The sequence below is a fragment of the Coregonus lavaretus genome (assembly GCF_964263955.1).
Source record: "Coregonus lavaretus genome assembly, chromosome: 3".
Classification (NCBI taxonomy): domain Eukaryota; kingdom Metazoa; phylum Chordata; class Actinopteri; order Salmoniformes; family Salmonidae; genus Coregonus; species Coregonus lavaretus.
Window position 1 is genome coordinate 57,253,698 of NC_139990.1, and position 18,930 is coordinate 57,272,627.

Here is an 18,930-nt window from a genome sequence, read left to right on the forward strand (position 1 = left end):
AACACAAATGGGAAACAGACAGTTTAAATATGGCTCCCAATCAGAGACAACCAACGACAGCTGACACTCGTTGCCTCTGATTGGGAGCCACTCAGGCCAACATAGAAATACACATACTAGATAAACAAATGAAATGCACACCCTGGCTCAACATACAAGTGTCCCCAGAGCCAGGGCGTGACACAGACCTGTTAGTTTTTCTTTAAGAAGCCCTGCTGTTCTCCACTCATTACCTGTATTAACTGCACCTGTTTGAACTCGTTACCTCTATAAAAGACACTTGTCCACACACTCAATCAAACAGACTCCAACCTCTCCACAATGGCCAAGACCAGAGAGCTGTGTAAGGACATCAGGGATACAATTGTAGACCTGCACAAGGCTGGGATGGGTTACAGGACAATAGGCAAGCAGCTTGGTAAGAAGGCAACAACTGTTGGCACAATTATTAGAGTTCAAGATGACGGTCAATCACCCTCGGTCTGGGGCTCCATGCAAGATCTCACCTCGTGGGGCATCAATGATCATGAGGAAGGTGAGGGATCAGCCCAGAACTACACGGCAGGACCTGGTCAATGACCTGAAGAGAGCTGGGACCACAGTCTCAAAGAAAACCATTAGTAACACACTACGCCGTCATGGATTAAAATCCTGCAGGGCACGCAAGGTCCCCCTGCTCAAGCCAGCGCATGTCCGGGCCCGTCTGAAGTTTGCCAATGACCATCTGGAGGATCCAGAGGAGGAATGGGAGAAGGTCATGTGGTCTGATGAGACAAAAATAAACTCCACTCGCTGTGTTTGGAGGAAGAAGAAGGATGAGTACAACCCCAAGAACACCATCCCCACCGTCAAACATGGAGGTGGAAACATTATGCTTTGGGGGTGTTTTTCTGCTAAGGGGACAGGACAACTTCACCGCATCAAAGGGACGATGGACGGGGCCATGTACCGTCAAATCTTGGATGAGAACCTCCTTCCCTCAGCCAGGGCATTGAAAATGGGTTGTGGATGGGTATTCCAGCATGACAATGACCCAAAACACACGGCCAAGGCAACAAAGGAGTGGCTCAAGAAGAAGCACATTAATGTCCTGGAGTGGCCTAGCCAGTCTCCAGACCTTAATCCCATAGAAACTCTGTGGAAGAAGCTGAAGGTTCGAGTTTCCAAACGTCAGCCTCGAAACCTTAATGACTTGAAGAAGATCTGCAAAGAGGAGTGGAACAAAATCCCTCCTGAGATGTGTGCAAACCTGGTGGCCAACTACAAAAAACGTCTGACCTCTGTGATTGCCATCAAGGGTTTTGCAGAGGGGTCAAATACTTATTTCCCTCATTAAAATGCAAATCAATTTATAACATTTTTGACATGCGTTTTTCTGGATTTTGTTGTTGTTATTCTGTCTCTCACTGTTCAAATAAACCTACAATTAAAATGATAGACTGATCATGTCTTTGTCAGTGGGCAAACGAACAAAATCAGAATTCACAGAAATATGCTTAGGGAGATGACACGCATCCTATGTTGCCTCCTGTTTGTGAATGCTTACTCCCCCGCTCCCTGTGGAGAAGGTGTGGAGAAAGTGAATGTGTGTGTGTTTTCATCTTGAGCACTCATCCGTTCAGGCAAGGTGTAGTCGCCTGGGGAGCATCGGACTGTGCCCTACATTATTCACTATACAGCGGTCTAAACTGCTCAAAGATTCATGCTCAGAGAGCCTTTGTGAGACCCAAACTAAAAAGTTCCAAGAGAAAAAAAACTGTAGTTGGAAAATTGGAATGTGGCTAAACCGAGCACAGAACATGAGGGGATAGAGGGGGAGAGAGAAAGAACAATAGAGAATGAGAGAGAGCAAGAGTGTTGCCACTTTATGTTGATCATCTTCCCGGTATCGATGGCGTATATAGCCTAGTCCTTATCCTTCATACCAGGGCCTTTACAGCAACAATAATGGGTTTAAGTGAGTAGCAGTATGTGGGAATGTGAGTGAATGCCTTGTTATATGTACAGAATGGAGAAAGGGAAATTCCGCCACTGAAGTCACCCTTGCCGATAACGCAAGGGTGACACATGGTTCAGTCTGAGTCCAGGGATTCATAGAGAAACACAAACAAACACAGATATCTCTGAAACAGCAACACAGACAAAGCACCTCAGAGATGTGGTACCGGGGACGAGTTAACCACCCTGAGGAGCAGCACCAAAACAAACTAGATAGAGGGGAAGAGAGGGAGGAGAGAGGGTGGGGTACAGGAGAAAGGTGAGGAAAAGTGATTGAGGAAATCAAGGCAGGAACCAGAAAGAAAGACTGGATAGATAGATGGAGACAGCCAGAGAAAGAGTACTTTGTTGAAGGCCCAATAAGGCCCGACACTTTCTATAGCTTGTCAGCTACGTTAATTGCATTAGCTTGGATTCATAGCCAAGCACACCCAGTTCAGTGAGCGGAACCATAGTGTGTCAGAGATGTGTCTTGCATCCCATATGATGCCTCACTCAAACTGATCCCATAAAACACTCTAATAGTCACCAGGTACCAGATGGTTTCCCTCTCTGACCAACTAGACACGGATCAGCAGAGGGCCACACACACAAGCAGGTTAGAGAGGGCACAGCCTGACACACAGGCTTTCCAGCCCCATGCACCAATCAAACGCTCTGCAGCTGCTCCCAAACGACTAATCAGATATGGGTCACTAACAGATACCTTCCGTAGGACCTGGCTATCAGACAGGGTTGAGTGGATTGCATGCTGTTATAAGTAGTGATCATACATCATGACAGGATTATATTTCATTAGGGAAATGTCATGTTAGGATTGTGGATCGTGAACACATTTCGTTATGTTACACTCTTAGAAAAAAAGGTGCTATCTAGAACCTAAAAGGGTTCTTCAGCTGTCCCCATAGGATAACCCTTTGAAGAACCCTTTTTGGTTCCAGGTAGAACCCCTTTGGTTCCAGCTAGAACCCTTTTACTCAGAGGATTCTACATGGAACCCAAAATTGTTCTTTCTATTTGGAACCAAAATGGGTTCTCCTATGGGGACAGCCAAAAAACCCTTCTGCAACCCTTCTTTCTAAGAGTGTAAGGCTAGCTGAACTATTTATTTCTCCAAGATTCACAATAAATTAATTCATACAATACAATACAACTTTATTTTCCAATGTGCAATTCGCTGACATGTTTTCTTTTTGCTGTGTTTCCCTGCATATAGGGCTCTGCTCTATGGATTGAAAGATGAAAACCTGTCCAACTCTCTGAGCTGTCTGAGTGAGGTTTTACACTATTGATCCTGGCTACTGTATAGTTTTCTCGCCCCCAGAAACTTTTCAAAGTGTTTCTGTAATTGCTGCTGTCATCAGGTTCCTGTTCCAGGACCCACATCCATTACATCAGCAATTAATTACATTATGATGATAAGTCAGGTGGGAATGGAATATTGGTATTCTGTAGATACAGGTTCCTGATGTGACTGTAATATGCCAACTCTATGAAAAGATGTAAAATGCAGAGTCTGGATTTCATAGGTTTCATCAGTTTTGTGTGTGTTTGTGTCGTTGATGAAATACTTGCATGGTATGTGAGTGTGTGTGTGTTTGTCTGAGTCAATGTGATGAAAGGCCTTCGATGTGTGTTATAATATGTTATGCCATATTCACTCCTATTGTGTTTCTATCAATAACTCAACATTTCACACTCATCGATTTGTCTCATGTCTGAGTCCTATCGCCCATAGGGACGTCTGTTGATGGTTTATCACAAGTTGTGATGTTGTAAAAATACACAAGCGTGTAGAAATCTCTGGCTCTCTTCATAAAGCCCAGGAGTGACAAGAAATCCATATCAGTCATATGCAATTACGTCCATGCTGATTCGGTGAAAAGACTGGCTGATTTATATTGCATCAAGGCCATGGAGGAGCTGAGCTAGGTCTGACCCCGCCACCCGGCAACCCGGACACCCCGGCCCCAGTCTCGCTCTCTTTCCACTTCTCCACTCAATATCGTCCCCTAGAGCCCTAGTACATACACACACAGGCAGCACACGAGTACATACAGGCACACGCACGCACGCACACACACCCACACCCAAACAAATCATATAATTAAAACTTTCTTCACAAATACCTATATGAACATAACAACCTTGTGAAATACTGTCCGCCTCATATTATACAAAATAACAAAGTGCACTTGGTGTTGCATCCATATTGTCGTCTAGGGCATAAGGCCTCTGTTCTTTATACTGTCTATTCCATCACGCTAAGCACATATCAATTGCTCTTAATTGTTTCTGTTCCAAGATCCTTTCCTAGAATTTGTTGATATGAGCTAAATTAATCATGAGAAATTCATTAAGCTCTAATCGATGTTCTGAACACTAACTTATAGCAGTGGACATTGGAAAAACATGGACAGTGTTTTTTGAGGATTGTTTACCAAGCTTTGTAAAATATTTGGCAATTTTCCCAATATCATTGCACTAAGCTATATCCTGTGAAACCATAATACAATCCAGACAATATCTCCACCGTGCGCATTCCCCCCGAATACCTCGATTTGGCGCATGCGTTTTCCAAAACGCAGGAGACCAAATTACCACCCCATCGGGCGGAAACGGAGGCTATGGAAACATACATCTCCGAGTCCCTGTGTCAGGGGTTTATACGTCCCTCCACTTCCCCCGCCTCCTCAAGTTTCTTTTTCGTGAAGAAGAAAGAGAGGGGTCTGCGCCCTTGCATTGATTACCGTGCACTTAATAAAACTACTATTCGCTATAGTTATCCTCTACCCCTCATTTCCTCTGTGATCTAATTAATGCATGGGGCGCGCTTCTTGACGAAATTAGATCTCAGGAGTGCATACAACCTGGTGCCTGTCCGGGAAGGGGATGAGTGGAAGACAGCATTTAGCACAACTACGGGGCATTATGAATACCTGGTGATGCCGTACGGGTTGATGAATGCTCCATCAGTCTTCCAGTCCTTTGTGAACGAGGTGTTTCGGGACATGCTTGGTCGCGGTGTGGTGGTCTACATCGATGACATCCTGGTGTTTTCCGCTACGCGCGCCGAGCATGTGTTCCTGGTTCGCAGAGTGCTGGGCCGACAGTTGGTGCATGACCTGTATGCCAAAGCAGAAAAGGGTCTGTTCTTCTAACAATCCGTCTCCTTCCTCGGATACCACATCACCACCTCAGGTGTGGAGATGGAGGGAGACCGCATTTCAGCCGTGCGCAATTGGCCGACTCCAACCACGGTAAAGGATGTGCAACGCTTCATTGGCTTTGCCCATTACTATCAGAGGTTTATCTGGGGCTTTGGCAAGGTTGCAGCTCCGATAACCTCTCTGTTGAAGGGTGGGCCGTCCCGGCTCCGCTGGTCTGCTGAGGCTGACAGGGCTTGGAGTAACCTGAGGGCTCTGTTCACCTCAGCCCCGGTACTGGCCCATCCCAATCCATCATTGCCGTTCATAGTGGAGGTGGATGCGTCTGAGGTAGGGGTAGGCGCTGTCCTATCCCAACGCTCGTGCACGCCACCCAAGCTCCGCCCCTGTGCCTTCTTCTCTAAGAAGCTCAGCCCGGTGGAGCAGAACTATGACGTTGGTGATCGGGAGCTGTTGGCTGTTGTCAGAGCCCTGACAGCGTAGAGGCACTGGCTCGAGGGGGCGAAACACCCTTTCCTCATCTGGACTGACCACCGTAACCTAGAGTACATCCGGGCAGCGAGGAGGCTGAAACCTCGCCAGGCCAGGTGGGCCATTTGTTCTTCACCCGGTTTGATTTCACGCTGTCCTATATACCAGGCATGAAGAACGTGAAGGCAGACGCACTGTCATGGCTGTACGACCCAGACGAGAGGCCCATTGACAACACCCCCATACTCCCGGCTTCCTGCATTGTGGTGCCGGTGGTGTGGGCGGTGGACACGGACATAGAGCGGGCGTTACGCACAGAGCCATCTCCACCTCAGTGCCCCACTGGGCTTCGGTACGTGCCATCTAGTGTCCGTAATCGTCTTATCTACGAGCACACACATCCCCCTCCTCTGGTCACCCAGGCATCGCCCGTACAGTGCGCTGCCTGACCGGGAAGTACTGGTGGTCTACCTTGGCTAAGGACGTGAGGGTGCATGTCTCCTCCTGCTCGGTGTGCGCCCAGAGTAAGGCACCTAGGCACCTTCCAGCGGGTAAGTTACATCCCTTACCAGTTCCACAATGGCCATGGTCCCACTTATCCATTGATTTCCTAATTGATCTTCCCCTCTCTCAGGGTAACACCACCATCCTGGTCGTTGTGGACCGCTTCTCTAAAGCCTGCCGCCTCCTTCCTCTGCCCGGTCTCCCCACGACCCTGCAATCTGCGGAAGCCTTGTTTACTCACGTCTTCCAGCATTTGGGGTGCCAGAGGACATAGTGTCTGACCGGGGTCCCCAGTTTACGTCCAGGGTCTGGAAGGTGTTCATGGAACGTCTAGGGGTCTCGGTCATCCTGACCTCTGGGTTTCACCCCGAATCTAATGGGCAGGTGGAACGGGTGAATAAGGATGTGGGTAGGTTCCTGTGGTCCTACTGCCAGGACAGGCCAGGGGAGTGGTCAGTGTTCTTTCCATGGGCCGAATATGCACAGAACTCTCTCCGCCACTCCTCCACTAACCTGTCACCATTTCAATGTGTTTTAGGTTATCAGCCTGTCCTGGCACCATGGCATCAGAGCCAGACCGAAGCTCCTGCGGGGGACGACTGGTTTCGGTGTGCGGAGGAACGCTGCCCACGTCCACCTCCAGTTCGCCGTGCATCGCCAGAAGGCCAACGCTGACCGCCACCGCAGTGAGGCCCCGGTCTTTGTACCAGGTGATCGGGTCTGGCTCTCGACCCGGAACCTGCCCCTCCGCCTGCCCTGCCGGAAGCTGAGCCCGCGGTTTGTGGGGCCGTTCAAAGTCCTGAGGAGAATCAATGAGGTTACGTATAGGTTGCTACTCCCTCCTGATTACCGTATTAACCGCTCGTTTCACGTGTCTCTCCTCAGGCCGGTGGTGGCTGGTCCGCTCCAGGAGTCTGAGGTGCGGGAGGTCCCTCTGCCCCCTCTGGACATCGAGGGGGCCCCGGCGTACTCTGTCCGTTCCATCCTGGATTCGAGGCGTCGGGTGGGGGGCCTTTAGTACCTCGTGGAGTGGGAGGGGTATGGTCCGGAAGAGCGGTGCTGGGTTCCGGTGAAGGATGTCCTTGATCCCTCCCTGTTGTGGGATTTCCACCGTCGCCAACCTGATCGCCCTGCTCCGCTTCCTCCTGGCCGTCCCTGAGGCCGGTTTCAGCGCGTTGCTTTAGCTGTGCGTCAAGGGGGGGGGGGGGGGGGGGGGTACTGTCACGACTTCCTCCGAAGCTGCCACCTCTCAATGTTCGGGCAGGCTTCGGCGTTCGTCGTCACCGGCCTTCTAGCCACTGCCGCTCCTCTTTTCATCATTCCATTTGTTTTGTCTTGTTTTTTACACACACCTGGTTCATATCCCCTCATCAGTCCCTGTATAAGTATTCCCTCTGCCCCCCATGTCTTTGTGTGTGATTGTTTCCAAGTGGAGGTGTCGATAGCTCGGTGGAGCATTATGTACTTTATCACCGGGCTATTCACCCGTGTGTTTTGTTTTTCCCAGTGCGCCGTTAAGTCGCACTGTAGTTGTTTTACGCCGAATAAACCATTATTCTGTGATTTACACCTCCTGCGCCTGACTCCGTCCAAATCACCCGCTACAAAATGAAGGAGTACCCTGGTTGACACACATTCTCCAGCGGCAGGCAGGCAGCTCTCTCTCTGTTGGTCACGGACCACAACACCAGCTCCAGGCTTGATACAGCACAGCTCACACCAAATTATTAAATAAACTTGGCAGCATGAAACCGTACAATATATATATAAACACGTACACACACATAAACACACATGCATGCATGCTAGCTCACACATACACACATGCGCGCACACTTGTAACTTGTGCAGTTACATGTGTATGTATTCAAAACTGATCTCTTTTCAGCACTGTATTTCAATAAACGTGAAATAATCATTAGAATACCATAACACCAAAGCATCTAAGTCCCATTCATACAGGATAATTATGTAGAAAATGCCATTAATGATGGTAATGAATCAACGATCAAAAACAGCAGCAGACACACTCAGTAGTATTTATTACACATGAATAGAGGAGAAGTGACATTTATATAAACATTATGCCAGTTTTACTACGTTATAATGGCGATGTGAGTGGAAGGAAAAACCCATGCTGCCACCTACACACACACACATAGACACACATCGACACAAACTCTCTCTCTCTCTCTCTCTCTCTCTCTCTCTCTCTCTCTCTCTCTATCTCTCTCTCTCTGTCTCTTGCTCTCTCTCTCACTCTCTCTCTCACTCTCTCTCTCTCCCTAGCCCCAGCTTCCTCCCTTATGTAATATCCTCTATATACCCGCTATATGTTTGAAATATGTGGCAGGCCACGTGCTTTCTCCGTCACAATAATCCCACTTGCTCTGCAGGTGTGTAGCTGTACTCTCCCCTCACCTGAGTGGTGGACCGGGTTTCTGAGCAAGTTGTATGATGGACAGGTGAGATTTGTTGGCTCTCTGCAGGTGGGAGTGCTCCCCTCTGCCTGTCTGAACCTGACAGGTGTCTGCAGGCTAAATATAGCCACTTGGCTTGTTAGCTCCACACTCAACGTATCGATCCCAAATCCCACGTACCTACCTGTCACTGTGGGTGTGTGTCTGTGTGTGTGTGCCTGTAACTGTGTTCCCAGCATCCCCAGCACTCCAGGAAATGTGTGGGCTCTTGACCAATGACTCACATTCTGTTCAACAATGCCTGAATGATGTAGAAAACATATTCCTTTGTACAAACGATACAATGTGACATGGATCTGTCTTGGATTATAAGGGGAAACATAATATCCTAGTGTTATCTGTTCACAGGTGAGTTATATTTTAGTGATACAGTTTTCTTCTATATCTATGGGACACGGTCGGGTCGGGTCTGGTCTGGTCTGTTCTAATCTGCTCCAGTCTGGCCCAGTCTGGCCTAGTCTGGTCTGGTTTGGTCTGGTTTGTTTCTGGTCTGGTTTGTTCTAATCTGCTCCGGTCTGGTCCAGTCTGGTCTCCCCGTTATGGTTAGATCCCAGGGACATGGAGGATAATGAGGAGGAGATGACTTCATTACCGACCGCTTCCCTCTGAAGGTCCCCTTCAGCCCCGGAACGCCCAGAACATACTGCCTGGACGGGAGCAGGCAGCATCAAATCGATACGCAAAACATAGGAATACTGGGCAAGACGAATGGACTGCAAACAGGCAAGTGAAGTGGGAAATTGATTTTTAAGTCGCCCTGCATAGCATTTGCAAGTGGCATTTAGAATAAGAAAGACTTGGAGAGAGAGAGGAAAGGATGCTCAGTCAGTCACTAAAGCAGTGTGCTGCCAAAGAGCTCTGGGTCTGTTGCGATTATGTTCATTAAAGAACATTTAAGTCTCAACACGGACTGGAGGCCTCCGTTGCACACGCACCTCAACCATGAACAGAACTGGTCAGATTAACTGAAGGTAATGTGAGTAGAGTGATGATACCGAATCACATAGCAAATATGTTGATAAGAAATTACCCACCATGCCCTTAGAAGCATCTTTCCTGAAGCTGCAGTAAATGACTGACTATGACTAGATGAGGACATGGCGTCAGAGTAGGTAGATTTAGATGTTCACTTGACTCAAGGAGACAGCAGAGTAATGGAGACGCTGGAGGGGTGAGAGGCTGATGACGGATAAATGTTCAGAGTGTTCTGAGAAGTTTGAGGTAATGCATTTATTTTCTTCTTAAGGATAACCCCTTTAATTAGACTCATCAATGATGGAGCCACCTCCATTCTGCTCTTCCCCTGCTGCTGTAATTAATTCAATCAATATTTATGTTCCATTTCCAGCCGGCAATTAATCTCCTTTCTCACTTCTCACTTCTGTCCCAACGTTTTCACAGCAAATTGATTTCAAGATTACTTAATTGCATCACCAATATGGAATGCTGAGTTCAACAAGATTGAGGGAGGCGAATTCTGGCAAACTGTGAAAAATGAATTGTGAAAGATCCCGACGGTGCCCCAAATACCTCAGATGGCCCCTAGCTCTACCTTTAGGAGTGGGATTGAAGTGGGAGGATTATATGAGCCCGTATTCACAGAATCTCAGAGTAGGAGTGCTGATTTAGGATCAGGTCCCCCCTGTCCATATAATAAGAACTTCTACTCTGAGACACTTTTTGAAAACGGGCCCTGAAGCTTTTGTTTTCCTTAAATGCCAATGAATAGGAGCCTCATATAGAGATTGGTGTGATGATAGCAACAATGGTCTCGGTGGAAGCTACTGCTGCCTGCAACCTTAGCTCTATACAATGGGAATCCAAAGTGATTTGACTGGCTAATAGATGTTGTTTGTTGTGCCCACAAGGAGAGGCAGGTAGCAGTGCTCATACAGATGAGTGATTACTGAAACAACATGGAGGCAGGAATCATTCCGTAATAACACGTGTTTCCCTGCTGGTAGAAGATTTGTTTTCTGCCTTAGCGATTGGCTCGTTCATCCTTAATAGCATCAACATTCACATTTACATTTACGTCGTTTAGCAGACACTCTTATCCAGAGCGACTTACAAATTGGTGCCAGTGGGATAACCACTTTACAATATGTTTTTTTTTCTTCTTTCTTTGGGGTGGGTTAAGGGGGGGTAGAAGGATTACTTTATCCTATCCCAGGTATTCCTTGAAGAGGTGGGGTTTCAAGTGTCTCCGGAAGGTGGTGAGTGACTCCGCTGTCCTGGCGTCGTGAGGGAGCTTGTTCCACCATTGGGGTGCCAGAGCAGCGAACAGTTTTGACTGGGCTGAGCGGGAACTGTGCTTCCGCAGAGGTAGGGGGGCCAACAGGCCAGAGGTGGATCAAAGCAATGCCCTCGTTTGGGTGTAGGGACTGATCAGAGCCTGATGGTACGGAGGTGCCGTTCCCCTCACAGCTCCGTAGGCAAGCACCATGGTCTTGTAGCAGATGCGATCTTCAACTGGAAGCCAGTGGAGTGTGCGGAGGAGCGGGGTGACGTGAGAGAACTTGGGAAGGTTGAACACCAGACGGGCTGCGGCATTCTGGATGAGTTGTAGGGGTTTAATGGCACAGGCAGGGAGCCCAGCCAACAGCGAGTTGCAGTAATCCAGACGGGAGATGACAAGTGCCTGGATTAGGACCTGTGCCGCTTCCTGTGTAAGGCAGGGTCGTACTCTCCGAATGTTGTAGAGCATGAACCTACAGGATTGGGTCACCGCCTTGATGTTAGCGGAGAACGACGGTGTTGTCCAGGGTCACGCCAAGGCTCTTCGCACTCTGGGAGGAGGACACAACGGAGTTGTCAACCGTGATGGCGAGATCATGGAATGGGCAGTCCTTCCCCGGGAGGAAGAGCAGCTCTGTCTTGCCGAGGTTCAGCTTGAGGTGGTGATCCGTCATCCACACTGATATGTCTGCCAGACATGCAGAGATGCGATTCGCCACCTGGTTATCAGAAGGGGGAACGGAGAAGATTAGTTGTGTGTCGTCTGCGTAGCAATGATAGGAGAGGCCATGTAAGGATATGACAGAGCCAAGTGACTTGGTGTATAGCAAGAATAGGAGAGGGCCTAGAACTGAGCCCTGGGGGACACCAGTGGTGAGAGCACGTGGTGCGGAGACAGATTCTCGCCACGCCACTTGGTAGGAGCGACCAGTCAGGTAGGACGCAATCCAAGAGTGAGCCGTGCCGGAGATGCCCAACTCGGAGAGGGTGGAGAGGAGGATCTGATGGTTCACAGTATCAAAGGCAGCAGACAGGTCTAGAAGGACAAGAGCAGAGGAGAGAGAGTTAGCGTTAGCAGTGCGGAGAGCCTCCGTGACACAGAGAAGAGCAGTCTCAGTTGAATGACCAGTCTTGAAACCTGACTGGTTTGGATCAAGAAGGTCATTCTGAGAGAGATAGCAAGAGAGTTGGCTAAAGACGGCACGCTCAAGAGTTTTGGAGAGAAAAGAAAGAAGGGATACTGGTCTGTAGTTGTTGACATCGGAGGGATCGAGTGTAGGTTTTTTGAGAAGGAGTGCAACTCTCGCTCTCTTGAAGACGGAAGGGACATAGCCAGCGGTCAAGGATGAGTTGATGAGCGAGGTGAGGTAAGGGAGAAGGTCACCGGAGATGGTCTGGAGAAGAGAGGAGGGGATAGGGTCAAGCGGGCAGGTTGTTGGGCGGCCGGCCATCACAAGTCGCAAGATTTCATCTGGAGAGAGAGGGGAGAAAGAAGTCAAAGCATAGGGTAGGGCAGTGTGAGCAGGACCAGCAGTGTCATTTGACTTAACAAACGAGGATCGGATGTCATCAACCTTCTTTTCAAAATGGTTGACGAAGTCATCCACAGAGAGGGAGGAGGGGGGAGGGGGAGGACGATTCAGCAGGGAGGAGAAGGTGGCAAAGAGCTTCCTAGGGTTAGAGGCAGATGCTTGGAATTTAGAGTGGTAGAAAGTGGCTTTAGCAGCAGAAACAGAGGAAGAAAATGTAGAGAGGAGGGAGTGAAAAGATGCCAGGTCCGCAGGGAGTCTAGTTTTCCTCCATTTCCGCTCGGCTGCCCGGAGCCCTGTTCTGTGAGCTCGCAATGAGTCGTCAAGCCACGGAGCAGGAGGGGAGGACCGAGCCGGCCGGGAGGATAGGGGACATGGAGAGTCAGCGGGAGAGAGAGAGTGAAGGTTGCGACGGTGCATTACCATCTGAGTAGGGGCAGAGTGAGTAGTGTTGGAGGAGAGCGAGAGAGAAAAGGATACAAAGTAGTGGTCGGAGACATGGAGGAGAGTTGCAGTGAGATTAGTAGAAGAACAGCATCTAGTAAAGGTGAGGTCAAGCGTATTGCCTGCCTTGTGAGTAGGGGGGACGGTGAGAGGGTGAGGTCAAAAGAGGAGAGGAGTGGAAAGAAGGAGGCAGAGAGAAATGAGTCAAAGGTAGACGTAGGGAGGTTAAAGTCACCCAGAACTGTGAGGGGTGAGCCATCCTCAGGAAAGGAACTTATCAAGGCGTCAAGCTCATTGATGAACTCTCCAAGGGAACCTGGAGGGCTATAAATGACAAGGATGTTAAGCTTGAATGGGCTAGTGACTGTGACAGCATGGAATTCAAATGAGGAGATAGACAGATGGGTCAGGGGAAAAAGAGAGAATGTACACTTGGGACATCTCAACAGAGATGAGAGAGAGAAAAAATATTATAATTAGAAGTTTAGCTTAAAAAAAACTGGCTTTTACCTCTCGTCAATCATGACCAGGTAGTGAGGGTAAAGATTGGCAATTTGATTTTAGAAGCATGTCTACGTTTTTAGTAAGAAACTTTTCAAACTCTTTTTGATGTAGACTAATCTCACTTTTCCATTCTGTTCTGGATGCACACACGGTACGGGACTGAATTGATTGTGCATTGAAAATCTGGCAGCTCCAGCTCTCTCAGATGCCAAGCATCTCAAATGAATAAAGCTGGTTGGAGTACACAGTGCTCACGCTGTTCACATTTGCGATTCCTGCTGAAAGCGGTCTTCAATTGTCTTAATCACATGTTCCGCCATGCTTTTGAGGGTGTGTGTGTATGTGTGTGTGTTTACATGCACGTGTGTGTGTGTGTCTGTGTGTGTGTGTTTACATCTCACTGTGAAGTGAAGCATTCTCTCATATGTTCAGTCGTCTACACAGTATGCCAAGATACATTGTTTCATGATGTTCTTTGTAATTTGGGTAAATAGAGGAAGATGAGAAAGCCTCTATAGATATTAGCTGTTTGACAGCCACTGAGAGTTCCCTATAATTGTTTGTCTGCAGGCTAAAGGGTTGGGTAGTGCCCTGAAGGAAGTTTTCTTTTTCTCTTCTTTGTTTGTTGAAGGTCAGGAGGAATGACAGTATAGTCTGCAGTGGAGAGAGGAAGAAACAAAGGATGAGGAGAGAGAGATTGAGAGTGAGAGAAAGAGAGAGAGAGAGAGAGAGAGAGAGAGAGAGAGAGAGAGAGGGGGGGGGGGGGGGGGGGGGAGGAAGCAGGAGCCCGTACAGATACATTTAACTTATTTATTATTAGCAGCTTTTTCAAGCATGAAAGATTCATGACGTTTTCATTTTCTTCCGCTTAACAGAAGTCGTAAAGGAAGAAGAATGTTATAAAAATGTTACGATGACAAAGTTCTTTGTTTAACACAGTTCAACTTTTCAAAACACTTGGTTGGTACACATTCACCCACACAAACGCGTGTACACACACACGCACGCACACACACACACACACACACACACACACATGCACGCACACACACACACACACACACACACACACACACACACACACACACACACACACACACACACACACACACACACACACACACACACACACGCATACACACACAAACACACCCCGCACACACACCCATTGCCTGCTAAGAGAAAACCAGACATACTCTCACCTTGGCTGATCTCTCTCATGTCACCTCATTGCTCTGGCAGCATCTTCCATCCTCTCTCCCTCTCCTTCTGGACATAATCCATTATCTGACGCCTACAGAAACAATATACCAGGAAGAAGCTGCTCTCCGCTCGCTGCCTGGGGGCTTCACTCCCCTCTGCTTCCTCTGCACTATCTCCAGCGAAGGGTCAGTCAGAGCCAGCCCCAACCAGCCCCAGCCAGCCCCCTTGCATCGCAGGCAGAAACGCTTAAGTCTACAGATCATGTAAATCAGTAGGCCAGCCCGGGCCACCGCTGGCACCCTGCACCCCCATCACAATAGGCCTCCCTCCTTCGCCACTTCCATCTCTTTTCTCTTTTTATTCCTTTTAATTAATGTCATCTAATTCCCTCCCCTACCATTTCTTAATTGTGTCAGCATTCTTTCAGAAAATCACAATGTATAATGGCTGCCGCCAGTGGGAACATTTGACCCCTCGGCTGATTGAAAAATTTTAACCAGAGGGAAAAAAGAGCTGGCCCCAAGGGAAGAAAGAGCCCACAGCAGTTTTTGAAGTAGTCGTCGATTAAAGTTTGAGATTGAGGTAGGAAGGCAGTTTAAAATAGTACTTTTATACTGCTACGTGAGGTGTTAAGTGTCAGTGGCTGACAATTTAAAGTTGAGGTTCTGGGAGGGTAGGTACTATACGGTGCCAGGCCTGCAGGGTAAATGCAAGCCATTGGCAGTGTAATGGAGAATCTGGCTGTTTAAGTTTAGCTACACAGTTTCCATTGTAGAGAAATAGCTTTACCTTTTAGTCTGTGTGAAGGTTATTATTTCTGCCAAATATACTTAGATGGTTGAATACACTATGTTGACCTACAGTACATGCAACTGGCAATGAAAGTAAGCCACACGCAGTCTCCATTGGTCTCTACAGGTTTTAATCATTTCAGCCAAATAGACTTGCACCATTTAGATGGTTGAATGACTATATATCTTACTACAGTATATGGTTTAATGATACCTGTGTGTGTCTGTGTTTAACTGAACCACAGCCACTTTCTACTCCCCATGGTTATCATTATATGAAGGAGATAATGTTGCAGCAGGTCCATTGAATTGCATTACCTTTGTTCCCTGCTGCACTATAATCAGTCTGGTGACACCGCTGATGTTTTGTCAGTAATGGAGTGGGAGGAGTCAGACAGATTCACCACCACTTATTCTGATTCACAATGTAATGCAAGACCTTTCTGAGTCGGCTGAGTTGTACTCCTAATCGCTGTTATGCGTTTTCATTCCTTTTTCTTTTAGTCCAGGGCGCCTCAAGAAGTGTCGTTTTCAGTGTAGCTCGGTGCTGTATGTGTGTGAGTGTGTGTGTGTGTGTGTGTGTGTGTGAGTGATTACTTAAGCCCCTGTGTGTAGGAGTAGCTTAATAGCAGTGAGGCACTTCACTACAGCCTCTTCAACATGCAATGACATTCTAGACGATTCTGTGCTTCCAACTTTGTGGCAATAGTTTGGAGAAGGCCCTTTCCTGTTTCAGCATGATAATGCCCCCGTGCACAAAGCGAGGTTCATACAGAAATGGTTTGTCGAGATCGGTGTTGAAGAACTTGACTGGCCTGGACAGAGCCCTGACCTCAACCCAATCGAACACCTTTGGGATGAATTGGAACGCCGAATGCGAGCCAGGCCTAATTGCCCAACATCAGTGCCCGACCTCACTAAATCTCTTGTGGCTGAATGGAAGCAAGTCACAGCAGCAATATTCCAACATCTAGTGGAAAGCCTTCCCAGAAGAGTGGAGAATGTTATAGCAGCAAAGGGGGGACCAACTCCATTTTAATGCCCATGATTTTGGAATGAGCAGGTGTCCACATACTTTTGGTCAGGTAGTATACTTGAGATATGGACAACACTTCAGATTGTGCTTGCAATTGAAAGTGTGCTTGAAGGTCATCAGGTTCTTTGTGTAGTCTTGTGTAGTGTTGTCACGATACCAGAATTTTTACTTCGACACTTTTAGTATCAATACTCGATACCATCACGATACTCAATACCAAAACGATACCATAACACAGCAAAGGAAGGAATCTTAGCCAAAGTCACAAAATGGCACTTGATCCAGTCAGAAACTCATCTACTGCTCTGTTCAATTGTTGGGCATCTTTTGAGTTCAATAACATTATATTTTAATTCTTTTACTTCAACATTTTTCAGAGACAGCCATGTAACGTTATGCATTAATGAATCAATTATACAATCATACAATCAATTTGACTTTGTTTTTACCAATCTAACTACATAACAACATAATGTTAATAATTTATTTGAAAGGTAAATCGGATGCCAAGCAGTTGCCATACCAAGCAGTGATGCATCCAGTCAAGATGCTCTCAATGGTGCAGCTGTAGATCTTTTTGAGGATCTGAGGGCCCACGCCAAATCTTGTAAGATTCCTGAGGGCGAAGAGGCATTGTCATGCCATCTTTACAACTGTGTTGGTGTGTGAGGCCCATTATAGATCCTAAGTGATGTGGACACCGATGAACTTGAAGCTCTCGACCGTTCCACTACAGCCCCGTCGATGTGAATGGGGGCATGCTCGGCCCTCCATCTCTTGTAGTCCACGATCAGCTTCTTTCAGGGAGAGGTTGTTATCCTGGCATCACACAGCCAGGTCTCTGACCTCCTCCTATAGGCAGTCTCATCGTCGTCGGTGATCAGGCCTACGACCGTCGTGTTGTCAGTAAGCTAAATTATGGTGTTGGAGTTGTGTGTGGCCACGCAGTCGTGGGTGAACAGGGAGTACAGGAGGGGACTAAGCATGCACCCCTGAGGGGCCCTCGTGTTGAGGGTCAGCATGGCGGATGTATTGTTGCCTACCCTCACCACCTGGGGGTGGCCCATCAGGAAGTCCAGGATCCAGTTGCAGAGGGAGGTGTTCAGTCCCAAGGTCCAGCCTTTCAAATCATTTCATGGCTACAGATGTGAGTGCTACGGGGCGATAGTCATTTAGAAAGGTTACCTTGGCGTTCTTGGGCACAGGGACTATGGTGGTCTGCTTGAAACATGTAGGTATTACAGACTGGGTCAGGGAGAGGTCATAAATGTCAGTAAAGACACTTGCCAGCTGGTCAGCGCATGCTCTGAGTACTCGTCCTGGTAATCCGTCTGGCCCTGAGGCCTTGTGAATGTTAACCTGTTTAAAGGTTTTACTCACATTGGCTATGAAGAGCGTGATCACACAGCCGTCCAGAACAGCTGGTGCTCTCATGCATGGTTCAGTGTTAATTACCTTGAAGCGTGCATAGAGGGTATTTAGCTCGTATGGTATGCACGCGTCACTGGGCAGCTCGCGGCTGGGTTTCCCTTTGTAATCTGTGAAAGTTTGCAAGCCCTGACTCATCCGATGTCTAACTGTCTAACTAGGTTGAAGACACAGTAATAATTCCATGCGGAAGCGTTCGAAAATAAAGAAATCCATGAGACCAGCACCATTGCTGGATTCTGCAGGATGAGCATTGAAGACGTGACCAGTGGTCGCTAAATCCAGTAATGGCTGTATACACTGTAAACCCGAATAAGTAAGCAGAACATAAACTCAAACATTTGAGTATATCATCGCTTATATATTTGGAGTTCATGTTAAATGTAATTTTAAATTATAATTAAATTAAATTTACTGATTAAGCCAACTCAAACATTTTCAGTTTATGCTACTCAGAATATTTATTCATCTTTCTCATTGCAATAACTCAAGATAACTTAATCATTTCAAGCATGAAAACTCAGGATATTTATGTTTCATTAACTTAACATTTATTAGTTTTTTCAATCAATCTTCTGATTACCCATAACTCAAAAACATTGACTTATTACAACTCAAAATCATTTACCACCAAACTTAAAATATTTGTGGCAACTGATTGCCTTAAAAATAATAAGTACTCTTGACTTAAAAGTCAAACAAAAAAACATCAAATTAAAAGTTAATATTTTTTCTATTCAGATGTTTAGTAGAAACTTTTCTTGCCCAGTCTTTTAGCAAAAAAATATATGAAAAAAATAAAAAAATAAAAACATAAATAAAAAATAAAAAATAACAATTAACAAGTCTACTTCTGGGCATTTTGTTTATACTTTAAGATGAACTATTTAATAGTAGAAAATATTCAAACTCAGAAAAGCTAAAATTACATTAAGAAAATATCATTATGTCACAAATAGCTTATAAACGGTTAATACAACATTACCAGGGGGGCATCAGCAAGTCTTGGGTGGTCCTGGCAGACATAATGAATGTATGGCAAAACAAACACTGCATGTCTCCAAAACGTATCAGGCAGGTTTCCAGGATGCCAAGTAGCCTACTCATTTCAATGTAACAATTGCCGATGATAACCGG

At 47.0% G+C, this 18,930-nt stretch overlaps 1 pseudogene across 1 annotated transcript in view; it reads right to left on the bottom strand.

The window, feature by feature from the left end:
• The window catches only part of LOC311108167 (adhesion G protein-coupled receptor B1-like), a 65,273-nt pseudogene extending 50,717 nt beyond the window's left edge, over positions 1-14,556 (bottom strand). Inside the window, exon 1 of the transcript XR_014615278.1 lies at positions 14,538-14,556. The product of XR_014615278.1 is annotated as an adhesion G protein-coupled receptor B1-like (transcript). The remainder of the gene's footprint in view (positions 1-14,537) is intronic.
• Positions 14,557-18,930: the final 4,374 nt, after the last annotated feature.